The 23,022-nt window shown below is 43.2% G+C and overlaps 1 protein-coding gene across 8 annotated transcripts in view; it reads left to right on the forward strand.

Annotated features, from left to right (window-relative positions):
* The window catches only part of LOC137342013 (oxysterol-binding protein 2-like), a 286,909-nt gene that overhangs the window by 218,011 nt on the left and 45,876 nt on the right, over positions 1 to 23,022 (forward strand). The gene's annotated exons all lie outside the window — the stretch shown is intronic.

Consider the following 23,022-nt stretch of genomic DNA (forward strand, 5'->3'; position numbering starts at 1 on the left):
TTTATTGTGATTGTTGTAAAATCTGGTTCATTATTTCCGTTAGTTCTGGAATGTCATTGTTAGCCAGAACTTTTGAGTTCTCTTGGGTTAGGCAAACAATTAAGGGCTTCGTGAGTTTATGGCCCTGAAATTCTACAGGAACTCTCCCAATTTCCAAGCAGGAGACTGGTGAAACCGCTGGAGAAACAGCGTAAACAACTGAAATTGATGCCGTTTCTCTAGGGCTTCTGCCGATGTTACGCCAGATGACCGAGAGCCCCTGTGGAAGTTCAGGGCCGATATGTTTAATGAGACTTGGTGTTGTGATTGGAGAGTTCTGTAACTGAAATAGGCCAGCCAACAATTATCTATCACAAGTGATGTTGTGTGTTCATCATGATAACGGATGTAAGTAGTGGACAATGGAACTATATTCCACTAACTATTTGTTTGATGCTAACACTGGGGACATTATTAGTTATAAAAACATAAGAAATAGGAGCTGGAGTCGGCCAATCGGCCCCTCGAGCCTGCTCCGCCATTCAATAAGATCATGGCTGATCTGATCCAAACCTCAAATTTAAATTCATGTCCAATTTCCTTCCCGCTCCCCGTAACCCCTAATTCCCTTTACTTCTAGGAAACTGTCTATTTCTGTTTTAAATTTATTTAATGATGTAGCTTCCACAGCTTCCTGGGGCAGCAAATTCCACAGACCTACTACCCTCTGAGTGAAGAAGTTTCTCCTCATCTCAGTTTTGAAAGAGCAGCCCCTTATTCTAAGATTATGCCCCCTAGTTCTAGTTTCACCCATCCTTGGGAACATCCTTACCGCATCCACCCGATCAAGCCCCTTCACAATCTTATATGTTTCAATAAGATCGCCTCTCATTCTTCTGAACTCCAATGAGTAGAGTCCCAATCTACTCAACCTCTCCTCATATGTCCACCCTCTCATCCCCGGGATTAACCGAGTGAACCTTCTTTGTACTGCCTCGAGAGCAAGTATGTCTTTTCTTAAGTATGGACACCAAAACTGTATGCAGTATTCCAGGTGCGGTCTCACCAATAACTTATATAACTGCAGCAATACCTCCCTGTTTTTATATTCTCTCCCCCTAGCAATAAACGCCAACATTCCGTTGGCCTTCTTGATCACCTGCTGTACCTGCATACTAACTTTTTGATTTTCTTGCACTAGGACTCCCAGATCCCTTTGCACTGCAGCACTCTCCAATTTCTCGCCATTAAGATAATAACTTGCTCTCTGATTTTTCCTGCCAAAGTGCATAACCTCACATTTTCCAATATTATATTGCATCTGCCAAATCTCCGCCCACTCACCCAGCCTGTCTATATCCCCCTGTAGGTTTTTTATGTCCTCCTCACTCTACTTTCCCTCCTATCTTTTGTATCATCTGCAAACTTTGATATGTTACACTCGGTCCCCTCCTCCAAATCGTTAATATAGATTGTAAAGAGTTGGGGACCCAGCACCGACCCCTGCGGAACACCACTGGCTACTGGTTGCCAGTCCGAGAATGAACCATTTATCCCAACTCTCTGCTTCCTGTTAGATAACCAATCCTCCACCCATGCCAGAATATTACCCCATTATGGAATGTCAATTAGTTATAACTCTTGTTATAACTCATTTTGCTCCCAGTGTTAGCATCACACACTTCAAAATCAAATACAACATGGATTACATGCAAGGTAAGGCTTCCTTACTGCACTATCAAGGACTCCAAGTTGGGTATAACATTAGATGCAGTGTAAAGTGCTCTCAGTACTTCCCCAACAATATATATCAGTCCCAAGCTCAGAAAACTACTACTCCTGCAGTGTAGTGTACTGGGAAGATGAGCTGTAGCTACAACTGATACTGCAGCTGATCTGATATTGACCCATGGTGCAGGTATAGAATTATCTGCACCTGTACTGCAACAAAAAAAGGCATGTTTGTGTTGAATTTTTATTTTTTTATTCATTGCTAAAAATGGCCTGAAAGAAGTAAAAAAAAAAGTATTTCTTAAAGGAAAGGACATGAGCTCAAGAGAGCAGGCTGGTTGGCTATGGGAGTTGGGGAAAACATAATAGGAAGTTTAAAATGTGTTGGGTTAAATGGCCCCAGATTCCATCACAAGCATTTTAAGCCCTTGTCAAACATTACCTACATTTAATATTGATAAGGGAAATGCAGCCTTTTGTTTCAGTATAACTTCAAAGGTGTTTGGACTGTATTTTTGTGAGAAGTCTGTTCACCTGAGAACGGATCTCCTGACCCCGACTCCCCTGCGTACGGCTCGTCCCCTCTTCCACCCCCCCCCCCCCCACCCTTTATTTCCAGGGTCCCCGTTATTATCAGGGCCAATGTATCGACTTGCTAATCATTAGCGAAAAAGCACTGCAGCACCTTTTATAATGGCCATACTTATTGGAGCCAAATATCGCAGCAAAGTTGAAGCAGCAGAATTACCAAGTGTACCCTTGTGGAAGGAACTATAGTTTGCAACATAATCAGTGTATTATAATATGTAATGTATAAGGTATAAAACCTAAGTGCAATTTGAATCTTGTGCTTGATTTCCTCTGCTGCATTCCGCCCATCCCCTTGCCCGCCAAGCCAATCCTCTTGCAAAGTTTCTCCTTGCCCAAGCCCTGGTTTCTCTTCCTTCATGTCCTCTCTGAGCTCATCTTGTCCGTGACACCCACCTCCTCCTCATTTGACCCCATTCCCACTAAACTGCAGAACACCCAACTTCCTTTCCCAGCCCCCATGCTAGCTGACATTATAATTTTTTCCCTCTCATTGCTGCCATCATCACCTCCCTCCTTTTTTAAAAAAAAACACCTCGTCCCCTCTGTCTTTGCAAACTATCGCCCCATCTCCAACCTCCCTTTTCTCCAAAGCCATTGAACATGATGTCACCTCCCAAATCCATGTCCATCTTTCCCACAATATGTTAGAATCTCTCCAGTCAGATTTCCGTCCTTGCCACAGCACTGAAACAGTCCTCACCAAAATTGTAAATGACGACCTCTGTGAGCATCTCCAGCAGTGGCTTCTCTGTGGGGGAGTCCAAAACTCGGGGCCATAAATATAAGATAATCACCAATAAATTCAATAAGGAATTCTGGAGAAACTTCTTTACTCAGAGAGGTGAGAATGTGGAACTCGCTACCACATGGAGTGATTGAGGTGAATAGCATAGATGCATTTACATAGAATTACATAGAATGTACAGGACAGAAACAGGCCATGCGGCCCAATAGGTCCATGCCAGTGTTTATGCTCCACACGAGCCTCCTCCCAACCTCCTTCATCTAACCCCGTCAAAATATCCTTCTAGTCCTTTCTCCCTCATGTTTATCCAGCTTCCCTTTAATTGCATCTATGCTAGTTGCTCAACTGCTCCTTGTAGTAGCGAGTTCCACATTCTAACCACTCTCTGGGTGAAGAAGATTCTCCTGAATTCCCTATTGGATTTATTAGTGACCATCTTATATTTATGGTCCTTAGTTCTAGTCTCCCCCGCAAGTGGAAACATCTTCTCTACATCTACCCTATCAAACCCTTTCATAATCTTAAAGACCTCTATGAGGTTACCACTCAGTCTCTTCTAGAGAAAAGAGCCCCAGCATGCTTAATCTTTCCTGATAGAAATAACCTCTCAGTTCTGGGATCATCCTAGTAAATCTGCTTTGCAGCTTCTCCAATGCCTCTAAACCCTTTTTATAACGTGGAGACCAAAACTATAGACAGAGCTAAGCGATTCCACATCCAACGGATCAGATCAAAGCTCTGCAGTCCTACCACATCCAGTCGTGAATGGTGGTGGACAATTAAACAACTAACGGGAGGAGGAGGCTCTGCAAACATCCCCATCCTCAATGATGGCGGAGTCCAGCACGTGAGTGCAAAAAACAAGGCTGAAGCATTTGCAACCATCTTCAGCCAGAAGTGCCGAGTGGATGATCCATCTCGGCCTCCTCCCGATATCCTCACCATCACAGAAGCCAGTCTTCAGCCAATTCAATTCACTCCACGTGATATCAAGAAACGGCTGAGTGCACTGGATACAGCAAAGGCTATGGGCCCCAACAACATCCTGGCTGTAGTGCTGAAGTCTTGTGCTCCAGAACTAGCTGTGCCTCTAGCCAAGCTGTTCCAGTACAGCTACAACACTGGCATCTACCCGACAATGTGGAAAATTGCCCAGGTATGTCCTGTCCACAAAAAGCAGGACAAATCCAATCCGGCCAATTACTGCCCCATCAGTCTACTCTCGATCATCAGCAAAGTGATGGAAGGTGTCGTCAATAGTGCTATCAAGCGGCACTTACTCACCAATAACCTGCTCACCGCCAGGTCCTGGTTCCGCCAGGACCACTTGGCACCAGACATCATTACAGCCTTGGTCCAAACATGGACAAAAGAGCTGAATTTCAGACCAGAAACTTAACTGGACCAGCCATATAAATACTGTGGCTACAACAGCAGGTCAGAGGCTGGGTATTCTGCGGCAAGTGACTCACCTCCTGACTCCCCAAAGCCTTTCCACCATCTACAAGGCACAAGTCAGGAGTGTGATGGAATACTCTCCACTTGCCTGGATGAATGCAGCTCCAACAACACTCAAGAAGCTCGACACCATCCAGGACAAAGCAGCCCGCTTGATTGGCACCCCATCCACCACCCTAAACATTCACTCCCTTCACCACCGGCGCACTGTGGCTGCAGTGTGCACCATCCACAGGATGCACTGCAGCAACTCGCCAAGGCTTCTTCGACAGCACCTCCCAAACCCGCGACCTCTACCACCTAGAAGGACAAGAGCAGCAGGCACATGGGAACAACACCACCACCTGCACGTTCCCCTCCAAGTCACACACCATCCCGACTTGGAAATATATCGCCGTTCCTTCATCGTCGCTGGGTCAAAATCCTGGAACTCCCTTCCTAACAGCACTGTGGGAGAACCTTCACCACACGGACTGCAGTGGTTCAAGAAGGCGGCTCACCACCGCCTTCTCTAGGGCAACTAGGGATGGGTAATAAATGCCGGCCTCGCCAGCGACGCCCACATCCCATGAATGAATAAACAAAAAACTGTTCACAGTACTGTCAAGTGTGGTCTAACCAAGGTTCTATGCACGTTTAACATAACTTCCCTGCTTTTCAATTCTATCCCTCTCGAAATGAACCCCAATGCGTTGCGTTTTTATGGCCTTATTAACCTGCGTTGCTACTTCTAATGATTGTGTATCTGTACCCCCAGGTCCCTCTGCACCTCTACCCCATTTGTTGTCCTTATTCTTATCTATATTAAAATTCATTTGCCAATTACACGCCCATTATGCAAGTTTATTAATGTCTTCCTGTATTTTGTCACAGTCCTCCTCCGTATACCTCCCAATTTGCTGTCGTCCACAAACTTCTGATCCCTCAATCCAAATCGTTTATGTAAATGGTGAACAACAGTGGTCCCAGCACTGATCTTTGTGGAACACCACTTCCTACGTTTTGCCAGTCTAAGTATCTACCTTTAACCCCTATTCTGATTTCTGTTTTGTAGCCAGCTTGCTATTGATTCTGCAACTTGCCCCCTGACTCCATATGCTCTGACCTCAGTCATGAGTCTACAATGCAGTACCTTATCGAAGGCCTTTTGAACATCCAAATATATTACATCTACCACATTACCCTTGTCTACCCTTTCTGTTACTTCAAATAATTAAATATGGTTGATCAAACATGACCTTCCCTTTTGAAATCCATGCTGTCTATTATATTTTTGGTTTCTAGATGTTTTTCCATTACATCTTTGAGTAAGGATTCCATTATCTTTCCTACCACTGACGTTAAGCTAATTGATCTATAGTTCCCTGGACTTGTTCTATCTCCATTTTTTAAATATAGGAATCACATTAGCTGTCATCATATTTGACAAAGCTATTGGAGTTCTTTGAGGATGTAACTAGTAGAATAGATAAGGGGGAACCAGTGGATGTGGTGTTTTTGGATTTTCAGAAGGCTTTCGATAAGGACCCACACAGGAGGTTGGTGAACAAAGTTAGAGCACATGGAATTGGGGGTAATATACTGGCATGATTGAGAATTGGTTAACAGGCAGAAAAGAGAGTAGGAATAAACGGGTCTTTTTCAGGTTGGCAGCCTGTGACTAGTGGGGTGCCACAGGGATCGGTGCTTGGGCTCCAGCTATTCACAATCTATACAATGATTTGGATGAGTGGACCAAATGTAATATTTTCAAGTTGCTGATGACACAAAACTAGGTGGGAATGTGAGTTGTGAGGAGGATGCAAAGAGGCTTCAAGGGGATATAGACAGGCTAAGTGAGTGGGCAAGAACATGGCAGATGGAATATAATGTGGAAAAATGTGAAGTTATCCACTTTGGCAGGAAAAACAGAAATGCAGAGTATTTTTTAAATGGTAAAAGATTGGGCAATCTTGATGTTTCTTTGTTTGTCAGTACTTTTTTCAGTTTATTTTCCCTATTTAAGAGGAAGCCAAATAAGTGCCATGAGGAGAAAGGAATAAAAGGTTATGTTGATAGGGTGAGAAAGTGGGAGGAGGCTAGTGTGGAGCTTAAATATCTTGGGCTGAATGGCCTGTTTCTATGCTGTAGGTTCTGTGTAATTCTTCCCACCCATGTACTGTTACCTCTGGAGTCTCCCAGAGATGTGCCTTTGGGGCCCTCCTCCTCCTCATCTACATACTGCTCCTTGGCGGCATTATCTGAAGACATAGGGTCAGTTTCCACATTTATACTGATTACACCCTGCTCTACCTCTCCACCAGCTCTCTTGACCGTCCCGCTGCTTCTGTGTTGTCGGACTGCCTGTCTGACAACCAGACCTGAATGAGCTGCAATTTCCTTCAGTTCAACCTTGGGAAGACTGAAGCCATCATCTTTGGGTCCTGTCACAACATTAATCCTGGGTTTAACGGCTTATTGAAACAGAAGTGTTAGCTTGTATTTGCTTCTTTCCGATCACTGCACCGATGCCCACAGAGACCTCCATTACCATAGACAAGAATCCTTCTCACTGCGCCATGTTTCAGGCTCAGCTCAGCTTCATCAGATGTAGGGGGAGATCTGAGCATTAAACCAACCGCAGCAGTTCTTGTAGTGTGTGGCTTTAAAATTCCGCATTTAATAGAAAGCAGTTTTGACATTTAAAAATTGAACACTAAATCTGCTTGAACACTGCAAGTGATGAGCACTTTGGGCAGATTCTATTTGCAGTAACAATGAGTGATGCAGAAGAGTACAAGAATGAAACTAATATCATTCATCTGACCCCTGTGTGTTATAGCCAATTCTGAATGTTATTCTTCATAACATATTCAGAACAAGGAAACTTCTAACTGTTTTAATGGGTCGCACGGCAGTGATATTGTACAGAGGGAGTCGCACGGCAGTGATATTGTACCACGTGACTCTCACCGTTATTATATATATATATATATATATATATATATATATATATATATAAGCACGTAATATATATTATAATGTATAGTGTAATGTGAATATTCCCATATTCACTTAGAATACAAGCCCTGGTATTACAGCATCACGATCCCATTTACCTACGAGTCCCACATCCATGTCCTCATTTCCTTTTCACTTAATTCACAAAGCCTTTTAAAAATACTATTTTGCAAACAGAAACTATAAGTGACCTGTTTGGATGAATGACATCTCTAGTCTATAATCTGAAGTTCCAAATAATATTCATAAATCACTCTAGCATTGATATCAATAGAACAGATTGGTTCAGCTATTGTATCCATCTATATCATATCTCCAGTAGTCTACGCTAATACAAGTGTGCTTGATTAGACAGGGTGTTAGAGAGTGTATGATTTGATGTGCGTGGTTATGTTGAAAGAATAGCTACATTCTAATATTAGCATGCAAATTCAGAGATTTCTGTGATGTTTGCAGTGGAAATAAAAGACCTGACCAGTAGAAGAACGGGTTCAGAGATGCTTCAGCTGACCCTTTGAGGTTAACGGTTTCCAGCCTGAGCTGTCTTCATTCTCTTCGCAATTAGCTCATGGCAAAAGTCCTGTCACTTTTTAAAGACCATTCACTGGGTACTTAGCATGTTCAGCCAGTGAGCTGCTGAAGCAGGGTGGCCAGGCCTCTGCCTGCTGAGTTGGCAGAGCTCAGTGGGGCAGTGACTCGGGCGCTATAATGGGTCTCAGTGCTGTTGACCTGAGAGGAAAATCAGCCTGGATTCCTGCTCCTGATTGCTACCCAGAGCGCCCCTGTTGGAAGTGCCCGTGTGTGGAAGTGCGGTGAGGGCAGGATCTGGTTTGGCCCGTGATTCCCTCCCAACAATAACTCACCCCGGTCACCTAGTGAATAATGGCCACCTGTGAAGTACTGAAGCCTGACTGGTGCTGGTGAAACCTAAGGGGAGGTTTCCCCCTTCGGCACAAGATGAGAGCACAAATCGGGAAATGGCACCCTCCTCCCCAAGCCTGAGATGTTCCATCCATGAGCTGGGTGTGTCAAAGCAGGAAAATTTCCCCTCATATTCGAGCAAAGAATCAACACGTTCGGGGGGAGGGGAGAAATTTGGTGGAGAAAAACTGGCAACAGTTGTACTGTGTCCTTATTGGTTATACCCATTTTTGTTCTAATTCAAACATTTTATAAATCACACCCTTTAAACTACCCTGTCACTCACGACTTCCCTCTGAATAAGCTGCACTAACTTTTATTGTGAATTGAATGTTAAACCATTAAGGAGACATTTCATGGATGAGTTGCTGTTTGGTCAGTGCCACGTTGGTTTGTCTGCCTCTTTACAGTGGTTATGTCAACAGCCGTGAATTGTGTTGATTCCACTGCAGTCAGCAGCACCTTGAACAGTTGGGGCAGTGATATAATGGGCCCATTAACATATAGTGTTTTTCAGTGTATAACATTACATACGGTAACATCACCTCCTTTTCTGACTGAGTATAATAACCGTGCCATTTATCTAACACCTTACAAGCTGAATTATCTCAAAGTGCTTTATGCAATGAATTTAGGGTTGCCAATGCTCCAGGGTTGTCCTAGAGTCTCCAGCAATTGGAGATTAATCTCCTGGTCACTGCTTCCAGCAACCCCGGAGAAAAATTATTGGGGCATTAAGAAAAGTGTTTTTTAAATTTTATTTGAACACTTTTTCATTTGTTAGTTATACAAATATTGGAGATGGGGGGGTAGAAAACCGTTTGACAGTCAAGAATCATCCAATCGGGTAATGAAGAATCTGTTCATTTTCCAATTGGTGTCAGAAGGTGATGTGACGTGAGGCTGATTGTGTCGGTCGACCAATGGCAGGAGCAGGAGGGTGATATAACATTACCTCCAGGAATACATCCAACCAGAGTTGGCAACCCTAAGCGAATTACCTTTTGAGGTCCAGCGATTCTTGGTTTGGAGGCAGAAAGGGTTTGGGAAGCACCATCCCGCCAACAGCACTGAGATGAACAATTAACCAGGGGTAGGATTGTGATCTGCTGCAGAGACTTAAAAATAGACTGGTTTTGCCATGCTGGTTTTCACCTGCTTACCTTGTCTACTATAAAGAGGACTAGGCAAAGCAAAGCTGCCACATGGGGTAACTTGGGCCAAAGACTAACGAAGGCTGATGTTGGGATCGTAAGGGTGAATCGCTGTGTCGCATTGTGTTGTTAGTGTGCAAGAATCCAAAGTTATGGAATCTGTATCAGGAAATTTCATATGCAGCGTAACTGTTTAATCACTAAACCATCGGAGACTCAGCGCAGACCGGGGAACGTGCCTTTACCCAGTTAACTGTTTTTACTCTTTACTCTTTCTAGTTTTCTCCACTTCTGTCCTCATCCAGGCATTTTCCAGCAGGAGTCACTGCCTAGTGGTCAAGAGACTTGTTTTCCGCTGTTCGTATGGAGCATAAACACCGGCATGGACCAGTTGGGCCAAATGGCCTATTTCTTTGCTGTACATTCGATGTAATTGTATGTAATTCTATGTTTGCTAGTTGTAGTAGACATGGGCATAAAGCAAGGAAACCATCCTTATATACTCACAACTACCTTTTCAGTAAAATTAGTGAATATCAGAAAATGTTGCCCTTCCCGGTTCCAGGATGCTGACGTGTTATAACAACCCCACTAGTGCCCTGCATGAGATCAAATAATAATAGAGAAGGATCCAAACTGTGACCTTCCTAGACAATGTGGTTCTGTACAATTTACTAGGGGGTGGGGCTGATGATACCATACACCTAAGATGTTAATTCCTACCGACAGTTCCCCACATAGTTGTCAAGTCTCAGCTGTGCTATTGAAAGTGGGTACAGAGGAGAGAGGAGCTGCCTCCTTTTATAAAGAGGAGGAGAGAGAGGGAGAATTGCTCCCAGGGCTATACTTCTCCATTTCTTAGTGGACGGATACAGAGATGATTTCTTTGCCAATGTAACGGGTGTGATGTGTGATATGGAAATGCTTTTTTTGCCCCCAAAAAATTTAACAATCTGGAATGCACTGCCTGAAAGGGTGGTGGAAGCAAATTCAATAGTAACATTCAAAAGTGAATTGGATAAATATTTGCAGGGGAAACAATTGCAGGACTATGGGGAAAGAGCAGACTAATTGGATAGCTCTTTCAAAGAGCCGGCACAATGGACCGAATGGCCTCCTTCTGTGCTCTATGATTCTATATAACAAAGAATTGGATGTTTGCATGGCCAGACTGTGGGTGATGGACACACTATTAGTGTTACAACCCTCGTGTACAACAGTTGTCACCAAGCTTCTTTGAACCAAAAGCAATGAAGGGAATCAGGGATTCTTTGTCCTTCAGAAATGGTCTGTGGTGTAAATCAGTTTCTCTGACAGCAGCTGCTAGTTTGCTTATCTGACACGCAGACTGGATGAGGACATTCATATGTTGGTATGTCATGGCTCGGCAGAGTCCTGTTATTGCTCTCGGTGACAACAAGAGCTGCTTGGTAACGGCGTTCATTAGAAACCATCTGCCTGACTCACCTTTTGATTCCCGCGAGGCTGTGGGTGTCACGGGTAGTACATGACATTGACGAGCAAACAGCACCGGTAAATTGGTTTCTGCCTCGCCTAATCAGACATGTCCTTCAATGTGAGCTAACAACATAACAGAGAAAAAATGAAAGAATTGGAGGCTAGGTAAAGATTTGCTGCCGTTCATCAGCTCTTAATGTGACACTGGTGGGAGATTCTGGAGGCATTGGAAGAGGCTGGAACGCGTCTTAGTGGACGTGCACCTGGCCCTGTTAAAACAGCACTCCAGAACATTTGCTTCAGGATTGTGTTGGTGTGGCTCTCATCAGAGGCAGCAAATGCCTCTACTTGGGATATAGGCAGTGAGCAAAATTGGAGGAATGCACTATCCCACTGATGTGTTGAGTCCACAAACCAAGATTCAGGTGTAGTTATTCTTGGAGTTAATTGGTACGGATCTGCTCCCGCAGCCAATTTGGGAGAGTGACCGGATTAGAAATGGGAGAAGGATTGTGAGCTCCTTGTTTGTCAGGTTAATCTGTTTTCCTATACTGTAGTTACTACTGATTAGCAGAGCTGGTTCAATGTGAACATGAGTTTTAGTCAGTCTGGGGAGTGGAAATGAAAAATAAATAAATTGAATATTCCACAGATTTTTTTGTGAGCCATTCCTTATTACTACTATTTATCCAAAAAAACTTAATTTTGGAAGAAAAAATTGACTACAAAATTAAAGGAGATGTAAGTTGTGACTTTATTTGAGTAATAGAAAATGTTACCATGATGTCCCACTGTACTTTGCCTTTATGTTGTGTACTAGTGCCTTTTTAACCAAGCTTTTGGTCACCCCTCCTAATGTCTCCTCCTTTGGCTTGGAGTCCATTTTTTCCTGAAGCATCATTTTCTTCTATGCTAAAGGCTCTATATAAATGTATGTTGTTGTAATAATGTGTTGGAAGGAGTAGGTGTTCAGAATTGCTAAGGTGACTTCTGAGGGCCTGCTTGTGATTTTCTGGCTTTCTACTGTTATGTTTCCTGTGTGCCTTGACTATCCTGACCTATTCTGGCTGCAGGATCCTGCTTGCCTTAGGGTGCTTCTTCTGTCACTTGTTCCAGAGTAGATGCAGGCAAGGGTCTGATACCAGCTGGAGATTCACCGCCTGTTCCTCTGTTTCTGGCCGGATGTCCCACCTTGCTGGAGGCCCATTGCTTACATCAGCCGCTAGTCTGCCTGAGTGCAGAGTCTTGGCTGATGGATGTCCCTCGTGTGTTAGCACGCGCATCAAAACTGGCCTTTATTGAAATTTGGTTTGTGGAGACTCAACGTGTCAGTGGCAATTCTGCTTATTGCCTGCATCCCTGAGACCTCTCCTGCTGAGACCTCTCCTGCTGATACAATGATGCTGCAAGCTACTCAATGGCATTGCACAGAGCAGGCATGGAACGTTCTCCATTTCATTGCCGGCTTGTGCAGTGTGCGCTTACTCTTTGTGTGTCAGCCGTGGCTCAGTGGTAGCACTCTCTCCTCTGAGCCGGAAGGTCATGGGTTCAAGTCCCACTCCAGAGACTTGAGCACGTAATCTAGGCTGACACTCCATTGCAGTACTGAGGGAATGCTGCACTATTGGAGGTGCCGTCTTTCAGATGAGACATTAAATCGAGGCCCCGTCTGCCCCCTCAAGTGGACATAAAAGATCCCATGGCACTATTTCAAAGAAGAGCAGGGGAGTCCTCCCCAGTGTCCTGGCCAATATTTATCCTTCAACCACCATCACTAAAACAGATTATCTGGTCAGTATTACATTGCTGTTTGTGGGAGCTTGCTGTATGCAGATTGGCTGCTGCGTTTCCTACATTCGAAGAGTGACTGCACTTCAAAAGTACTTCACTAGCTGTAAAGCGCTTTGGGACGTCTTGAGGTCATGAAAGGCGCTATATAAATGCAAGCCTTTCTTTCTTTTTGCACGCCTTCAAAAGGGAGCTGGACCGGTTCTTGGCTGGGGCAGAGATCGCATCATCTGAAAGGTTAGTGGATTAACAGTTAACGTACGCATGGTCAATGTGATATCCTGGACTGGCTTCAATTACCTGAGGGGGTTGGAGAAGAATTTTCCAATTTTTTTTTTTTCTTTCCCTTATTAGCCCTGGGTTTTTCAGGTTTTTTTGCTTCCCCCCAGGAGATTACATGGCTGCTGGCTGTAGGAAGTATCTAGTCATGATGCTCCAGGCATCTCTAGTGTGCAGCAGGCTTGGTGGACCAGCTGGTCTTTTCCTGCCTGTCATTTTTGTATGTTCGTATTTAGTTTTATCACAGTCTAACACATCCAAACTTCCAGAACTGGCACAGGTGAAGTTGCTCGTTCCTTACCTTGTGCAGGGGGGGAAAATGTAGTTCACACTTAACACACTGCATTAAGTTTTACTAGAATATGTATCATGCTGTAGAAGTTACAGTGACAGCTTTGCTATGAAAGAAAGAGTTGAGTAAGGTAGATGAATTGACGGCACAAATAAAAGTAAATGGGTATGAACTGATTGCCATTACGGAGACGTGGCTGCAGGGTGACCAAGGCTGGGAATGAATATTCAAGGATATTTGACATTTAGGAAGGACAGGAAAAAAGGAAAAGGTGGTGGGATAGCACTGTTAATAAAGGATGAGATTAGTACAATGGTGAGAAAGGATCTTGGTTCAGAAGATGAAGATATAGAATCAGTTTGGGTGGAGCTAAGAAACAGCAAGGGGCAGAAAACATTAATGGGAGTTGTTTACAGGCCACCAAACAGTAGTAGTAATGTAGGGCACGGTATAAAGCAGGAAATTAGAAGTGCATGTAACAAGGGTAATACAGTAATGGGGGATTTTAATCTACAAATAGATTGAGCAAACCAAATTAACACGAATACTGTGGAGGACGAATTCCTGGAATGTATACGAGATGGTTTTCTAGATCAATATGTTGTGGAACTAACTAGGGAACAGGCTATTTTAGACATGGTGTTGTGCAATGTTAAAGGGTTAATTCATATTCTTGTAAAGGAGCACATAGTGAAGAGTGACCATAATATGATAGTATTCTTAATTAAATTTGAAAGTGATGTAGTTCAATCCAAAACTAGGGTCTTAAATCTAAACAAAGGAAATTACAATGGTATGAGGCGCAAGTTGGCTGTGGTTGATTGGGGAACTACATTAAAAGGTATGACGGTAGACAGGCAATGGCTAGCATTTAAAGAATTAATACATAATTTTGCAACAAATATATATTTCTTTAAGGCACAAAAACACAACAGGAAAAGTGGTCCAACCGTGGCTAACAAGAGAAATTAAAGATAGTATTAAATCAAAGGAAGAGGCATGTAAAGTTGCCAGAAAAAGCAGTAAGCCTGAGGATTGGGAGCATTTTAGAATTCAGCAAAGGAGGACCAAGAAATTGATAAAGAAAGGGAAAATAGAATGAGAGTAAACTGGCGAGAAACATAAAAAACGGACTGTAAAAGTATCTATAGGTATGTAAAAAGGAAAAGACTGATGAAGGCAAATATGGGTCCCTTACAGACAGAGACGGGAGAATTTATAATAGGGAATGATATAATGGCAGAGAAATTAAACAAATACTTTTGTGTCTGTCTTTACGGAAGAAGACACAAAAAAACCTCCCAGAAATACTAGAGAACCAAGGGTCTGGCGAGAATGAGGAACTGAAAGAAATTAGTATTAGTAAAAAAAAAGTACTAGAGAAATTAATGCAACTGAAAGTCGATAAATTCCAAGGACCTAATGATCTACATCCCAGGGTTTTGAAAGAGGTTACTATAGAGATAGTGGATGCATTGGTTGTCATCTTCCAAAATTCTATAGATTCTGGAACAGTTCCTACAGATTGGAGGGTGGCAAGTGTAACCCCTCTATTTAAGAAAGGAGAGAGAGAGAAAACGGGGAATTACAGACCTGTTAGCCTGACATCAGTAGTAAGGAAAATGCTAGAATCTATAATAAAGGATGTGATAACAGGACACTTAGAAAATAATAATAGGATTTGGCAGAGACAACATGGATTTTGAAAGGGAAATCATATTTGACAAAGCTATTGGAGTTCTTTGAGGATGTAACTAGTAGAATAGATAAGGGGGAACCAGTGGATGTGGTGTATTTCGATTTTCAGAAGGCTTTCGATAAGATCCCACACATGAGGTTGGTGAACAAAGTTAGAGCGCATGGAATTGGGGGTAATATACTGGCATGGATTGAGAATTGGTTAACACAGAAAACAGAGTAGGAATAAACAGGCCTTTTTCAGGTTGACAGCCTGTGACAGGGATTGGTGCTTGGGCCCCAGCTATTCACAATCAATATCAATGATTTAGATGAGGGGACAAAATGTAATATTTCCATGTTGCTGATGACACAAAACTAGGTGGGAATGTGAGTTGTGAGGAGGATGCAAAGAGGCTTCAAGGGGATATAGACAGGCTAAGTGAGTGGGCAAGAACATGGCAGATGGAATATAATGTGGAAAATTGTGAAGTTGTCGACTTTGGTAGGAAAAACAGAAATGCAGAGAGATTGGGAAGTGTTGATGTTCAAAGGGACCTGGGTGTCCTTGTACATGAGTCACTGAAAGCTAACAGGCAGGTGCAGCAAGCAGTTTGGAAGGCAAATGTTATGTTGGCCTTTATTACAAGAGGATTTGAGTACAGGAGTAAAGATGTCTTACTGCAATTATATAGGGCCTTGGTGAGACCATACCTGGAGTATTGTGTACAATTTTGGTCTCCTTACCTAAGAAAAGATATACTTTCCATAGAGGGAGTGCAACGAAGGTTCACCAGACTGATTCCTGGGATGGCAGGATTGTCGTATGAGGAGAGATTGGGTCGACTCGGCCTGTATTCTCTAGAGTTTAGAAGAATGCGAGGTGATCTCATTGAAACATACAAAATTGTTACAGGGCTCGACAGTGTAGATGCAGGGAGGATGTTTCCTTTGGCTGGGGAGTCTAGAACCAGGGGTCACAGTCTCAGAATAAGGGGTAAGCCATTTAGGATTGAGAGGAAAAATTTCTTCACTGAGGGTGGTGAATCTTTAGAATTCTCTACCCCAGAGGGCTGTGGAGGCTCAGTCATTGAGTACATTCAAAACAGAGATCGATAGATTTCTAGATATTAAAGGCATCAAGGGGTATGGGGATAGTGCAGGAAAATGGCCTTGAGGTAGAAAATCAGCCATGATCTTGTTGAATGGCGGAGCAGGCTCAAGGGGCCGGATGGCCTACTCCTTCTCCTATTTCTTACGTTATGTTAATAATTCCAAAGTATAGGATCTATAATAAAGATAATAAATTGTTCATTAACTAACTCGTAATACTTCAGTGACACTCAGTATTGTGGCTGTGTGATAACATATCACATGTATAATTAATTTCATATTGGTTAAGAAAGATGGGCATTGTCATCATGATGAATTGCTTGACCAGCCTTTTTAATTTGAGGACCTGAGCCTTGCTCCATTTATGTCACAGTTATGTCATATGCAAGTGACATGGCAATGCATTTTAATGTACTTGCAGTGTTGCATTTTTCCTGTAGTAATTTCCTAAATGCCTTTTGATTAAAATGTGATGCCGTTACATATGGGACCAACAAATAATGGTCTCTGAGTTAGATTGCCAATTTGGCACCAAATTTAGGGACAGTTTTTTGCTAAGCACCCTGGAGCAGTTTGTGATGTTGACACTAAATAAATGCAAGTACAGTAGTTCTTCCTCCTCTCCAACAGTATTGACACTGCTCAAACTCCATTCACAGCAGACCCTTACAAACAGCAGAGAAAGGAACCCTTTAACCCAGCAGTCTGGTCTGGGTTTCAACGGGTCTCTGAGATGAAAGGCCAGGAACTAATCCTCTCTCTCTGTTCATAGTCTGAGCAAATGTAATTTTCACTAATGAGTAAATGAATTCTAATGTGTGCTCGGCATAGAATCTTGTGATTAGTGCCACATTATTTCTTGAAATTTGCGGTGATGGTTCTTAATGACTTGAATATCTTTGCTACAGATTGTTTGAGTGTTGATTTGAGTGCAATGAAATGGTCTGTTATGGGGTTTAGTGATATCTGAACTCCTTGGTTAGATTACCGCCAGTTTTTTTTTCCTGGTGGCCTAACAGTAACTGGTGAATTCTCCACCAACTAATGTATTCCTGCTTCAGCAAGTGATTAACTTTTGTGTTTGTTTTATCATATAAGGGGCAGACTCCCGTCTGTGTGATGATACCGTCCGGGGTAAATTACCGCAGACAGAAGAAATGATGTGTGAGGATTCACTGCTGGTATTCTGTATCGGCCTCATGAAGTGCAGCTACAGAACCTCTTGTGTCTTTGACATAGTTGAGGAAACTTGATTCAAGTGCTAGTAAATCTTGTGTTGTTTTCAACCACATCCTTGTGGAAAACCGATTGGTTGGCCTTCTCGGTTCGGCCTTCTCGGTTCAGCCTTCAGAATGATACCGGGGCTAAAAGGGTTAAATTATGAGGACAGGTTGCATAGACTAGGTTTGTATTCCCTTGAGTATAGAAGATTATGGTGGTGACCTAATTGAGGTGTTTAAGATGATTAAAGGATATGATAGGGTAGATAGAGAAACTATGGGGGAGTCCAGAACAAGGGGGCATGACCTTAAAATTAGCACTAGGCCATTACGGGGTGATATCGGGAAGCACTTCTTCACACAAAGGGTAGTGGAAATCTAGAACTCTCAAAGTGGTTGAGGCTGGGGGTCAATTGAAAATTTCAAAACTGAGATAGATTTTTGTTGGGAAGGGTGTTAAGGGTTATGGAACCAAGGTGGGTAGATGGAGTTAAGATACAGATCAGCCATGATCTAACTGAATGGCGGGAACGGGCTCGAGGGGCTGAATGGCCTACTCTTGTTCCTATTGTTCCTGTGTTCAAGAGGGTAGAATAAGAGAAGGGGCAGAAATTACAACTTCGGGGGTGTAAAACGAGCGGCCGATTCCTTACTGCCCATTTTACACCCCTGCTGAAGCTGTAAGTGCCGCCCAAGGAGTAGTTCATCTTCATCTTTGGTCTGTGTGGTTTTGGAGTCCATTAGTAAGAGGTGAGACCATCACTTTCTGCACTGTACTGCACACACATCTTGGGACGGGGGGCACTGGCAATCAGAAGCACCCCTCCCGAAACAGGTGGGAGCTTGATGTAGTGGGCAAATGTTAAAAGTGCTGCACATAGGAAGATAAAATGGGCAACACATGTCAACTGTGAATAGTGTTCAAATGGCTACGGGTGAAGCTGAAAGAGACCTAGTCTTAATATGTCCAACTAATACAGAGCAGCAATCAACAAAGCATTACCTGTAATTGGAGAGTCTGACTGTGAAGAAGGAAGGAGCATAAATGGTGGTCAGCATCTTGCTTTCTAGAAAATCCTTGGGATGTCTGTTTGTATGTCAGGGTGAGAATGGGTAACCTAAAACAGGCGATATAATTCTGTCAGTGGTATTTGACAGCTGAAAATATCCTTGTTGGCATAAAGATTGAAGGTGGTCAGTGAAGTGTTGCAAAAAGGCCTTTCCCTCCTTAGGGAATACTTGCTCTAAATGACGTGCAAGATATTTGATTCCATATCTTGCCTCCAGGAGATTGCCATCACATTTCTGGAACATGGAGTGGTTCATCATCATTCACGATGAAGGCAGAAGCTTTGGATTATGACAGCATTTTTAATGTTACATAGACAGCATTTAATATACATTAAAAATGCACAATCCAAAGATTTATAAACCAGGTATATTTCTCTATTGAGGTTTTACTGAAATATTATGAAAAATGGTAAGATTGTAATAGCTTTATTTTATTAGTTACATGTTAATTCTGGAAAGGAATGTTTATTAGGCTAATAAACATTATTTACTATTTTATTATACCTTTCTATTATATACAGGAGCTTTATGTCCCCTTATCACACTTAGGGAGTCATTGTGGAGTTTGGACGATTGTGTAAAATGGGCGATATCGATTCAGCCGCCCGTTCTCCCGATTTCCATTTCCATTGCCCTCAATGAGCAGCTGAACCAATATCTTCCATTTTACACCATCACCCAAAGTCAAAATGACCACCTAGTTGTCTTATTACATAATATATCCAGCATTATTTTCAAGAATACATACAGTAAATTGAATGATGTGCTTTCCCAGGAGTGTTATACAGTGTAAAGCACAATGGGGTAGAGTTTGCACTTCCGTCAAACTCCTTATCAAAAATCACAGGCTGAGAAAAGCTTTCACTGCTATGAGTTCTCCCACTCAAATCCAAGACATATTTGAATGTTCACATGCTTCCTAATCCTTCCTTTTGTTCACTATCCTCTTAATCTTTTGGGGTTTGATTATGTTAGTCTCTCAGTCTTGTCTGCACTTCCTCCGGCTGCACGGTGCGTTAAAGGAGCGGACAAAAGCTCTAGATATAAACTTCCTTCCACCCTTTCGTAGTTAGAGGGGAAACATTCTTCAAGTCTCCTGCCTTATAGGAGACATTTTAGATTACGTGTCCTGAGCAGCCTTCTAGAAACCTTAATTGAAACTCATTAGGCAGCCCAGCATGTTGGAACATCAGCACCTGCCTCAGTGCTCTGGAGTGATGAGGCATAGATTACAGCCCCAACTCTGGAAGGAGGCAGTGAGTAGAAGTCACACACCTCTGCTCTGCCATTTCCAGGCAATCTTGCATAAGGTGTCAGCTTGACCCAGTCTGGAGCTTTCATGCCTCTGAGCCAGAAGGTTGTGGGTTCGAGGACTACTCCATTATTTGAGCACATCATCTAGGCTGGTACATCATTGCGGTACTGCTGCAGTATTGGAGATGCTGTCTTTCAAATGAGTCTTAAACTAAGGCCTGCTCAGGTCAATGTAAAAGATCCCAGGTCATTCTTTGAAGAACAGCAAGGGAGTTCTCACGGTGTCCTGGCCAACATTCTTTCAACTAATACCACCAATTTTCTGTTTGAAAATTGGCTGATTGAGACCTTATCTGTGCGGCTGCATAATAAATGACTGCACTTCAAAAGTAATTCATTGGCTATTAAAGAAAGAAAGACTTGAATTTATATAGTGCCTTTCATGACCTCAGGACATTCCAAAGTGCTTTACAGCCAGTGAAGTGCTTTTGAAGTGTAGTCACTGCTGTAATGTAGGAAACGCAACATCCAATTTGCGTACAGCAAGTTCCCCCAAACAGCGACGTGATAATGACCAGATAATCTGATTTAGTAATGGTGATTGAGGGATAAATATTGACCAGGACACCCGGGGAGAACTCCCCTGCTCTTGTAAACAATCCCGTGGCACTATTTCTGTCTGCCTGAGAGGGTAGACGGGACTTCGGTTTAATGTCTTATCTGAAAGATGGCACCTCCAACAGTGCAGGCGTCCCTCGGTACTACACTGGAGCGTCAGCCTAGATTATATGCTCAAGTTTCTGGAGTGGGACTTGAACCCACAAAATTCTGACTCTGAGATGAGAGTGCTACCAACTGAGCCTGTATAAATGTAAACTCTTTCTTTCTAACTCTTAGCGGCTGGCTAAGCAGCTTTGGCGGAGGCCCCACCTGATTCTCACGTATGGTGGATGACTGAGGAAAACCAAGGGGGACGCTGGTGGGTTCATATAGTGTCAAAAAAAAGTTAGTCATTCAAGTGTGTAATTTATTTATGAGGTTGTGGAAGATAATGCACTATGCCCCCTTAATCTCACGCACTCCCATTTGCAGTGCACGCAAGAAGGATACAACTACATGTACGCTGCTACTGAGAAACAAGTACATGAAGTGGCGCACTGTTTGTGCCAGCATAGCCCACTGCAGCAGAAATTTGACTAGGTCTGAAATCTCAGCACGTTTGTTAACATTGCCTTTTGACATGTTTCCTTTACTGTATTGTCACAGGCCTGAATTAAATGAAGACTATATACATCTGTGTCAGTATGAGGGATGATCTATACTTTTGCCTGATGCCAGTTCTTTGTGTTGGAGTGTTGATAATTTAGTGACCCTCGCTGGAAGTTTGTGTATGAACATTGGTTGAGTATAGGATTATTTGGCTGCACTGCCCCTCCCCCCAACCATGATCCAGTTGTCTGCCAATACATGAAGATTGGCCACTTTGGGTGATGTACCTGAGGGTGTCTGGTTCCCCAGCTTTCAGGAACTAGAGGAGGTGGGTAGGTGGAAATCAGGGATCTTCACCCCAACACACATCCTAGACAACTGGAATTTGTGTCCTGTAGGATCACAGTCCCATGGCTCCACAGTTGACCTTTGCATTCATCTATTTTAGTGGCATAGATGTGCTGGATTGACACACGAATCAATTGGCAGCATGCCTGCAAGATGGAAGCCCGAGAGATGGTCTGATTATTGTTCTTCCTCAGACAGCGCTGAGTATTATGGTGTGTTTTATAGTGACTGCATTGTAGCACGGGACAGATGTGTTGCATGCAGATGCCCGCGCCTTGCGCCAGCCCAGCACAGCCAGCTGTGCACAGGGTTCCATGGGCTGTGACTGTGATCATCAGAAAACAAAAACCTAGGATTGACATCCAGACAAGTACAGAACATGCCTTGTTCTTTCCCTGACATTAAGGTCTGGAAATGTCATAAAGGGCCTTCTCCTGGGTTGGCTCCAGAAGCCATCAGCTGCATCAATCAATTTAAACTGATCGGATTGAGTGTTATTTTGTAATGTTGGTCTTTTCGTGCTAGTTATGAATCATATTAACTATTATAATATTTCAAGAAGCTGCCTTCTAGGGGGATGGGTTTTCTTGACAGTGAAGTCCATGGTTTCTGTAAGATGAACTTGTGAAGTAGGGCCTGGCCTGAATGCTGGCATGTCTGTTTTCTCCACACATGCTGACTGACCGCCTGGGTGTTTTCAGCACTTTTTTTCTATCTTCTCAATGGCACCCACCTGCAGGCTGGTCCCCATCTGCATCCCAGGCAGTGTATAATACAATAGCAGTGCAAGGCCACTTTCCTGCCACTGTTACTGCACCTGACCAGTGCGGTTGAAAGTGTGCTCGAGGGAGGGGGTTGTTTCGGGCTGTGCTGGAGGAGTGGGTTGTTTGTGAGTATGCGGGAAGGACTGTTGAGGGTGTGTTTGACAAATGTAACACAGTTTTTTGAATAAGTGTAATGTAGTGAAACACAGCAAGCTCCCACAAAGAGCAATGTGATAATGACCAGATAATCTTTGTGATATTGAAAATTATCTTGTATATAAAGTACTAATGTGTTCATACACCATTTTAAATAGCAAGTGGCAACAAGATTCCTATAGGTGGTGCTATGAGGGTGATGTTATGTGACTCATTAAGTACAGTAGGGTTCCTGTAACGTTATGTGACAGCACAACTTTAATCACTTTGAGCTCTCTTCTTATCAGCATGGATAGAGGTTGTGCTAACCAACGTGATGCATTGCCCCTTACGTTCGTTCTGCCTCCATAATTTTTTTTGAAGTGACGCGCTCCTAGTTCCGATTTATGCTCCGGCCCCCACTTGTGAACTAATGTGAAAACCCCTAGAATAACGGCACAAATCTAAGGGAAAGAAGTACTGCTCACGGCTTGGCATTTAGTTGGCATCTCCACTCAAAGACTGTGAGTATGAGCGATGTGGGAGATGGAAATGTCACACTGGTGCAGTAGGGGCTGCTCGTCCGAGGGTTGGGTTTAAGGCACGGTTTGTTCTATGTAAAGAAATACACAACTGGAATCTCCCAAAATCGACCCCTCACGCCGTTTCTCCAGAGTTTCTACTGATCCTTTGCTGGAACGAGATCAGGAGAACCCCCGTGGAAATTCTCCCCCCACTTTCTTTTACCACAGTTACAATGACAGTTCAGTAAGAATTGTCGGTGGAAGCCTTTGAGAATTGAATGTAAGCAGCCATTTTTCTTGGTTCTCTGGGG

The sequence above is a fragment of the Heptranchias perlo genome, chromosome 25 (assembly GCF_035084215.1).
Source record: "Heptranchias perlo isolate sHepPer1 chromosome 25, sHepPer1.hap1, whole genome shotgun sequence".
NCBI lineage: Eukaryota > Metazoa > Chordata > Chondrichthyes > Hexanchiformes > Hexanchidae > Heptranchias > Heptranchias perlo.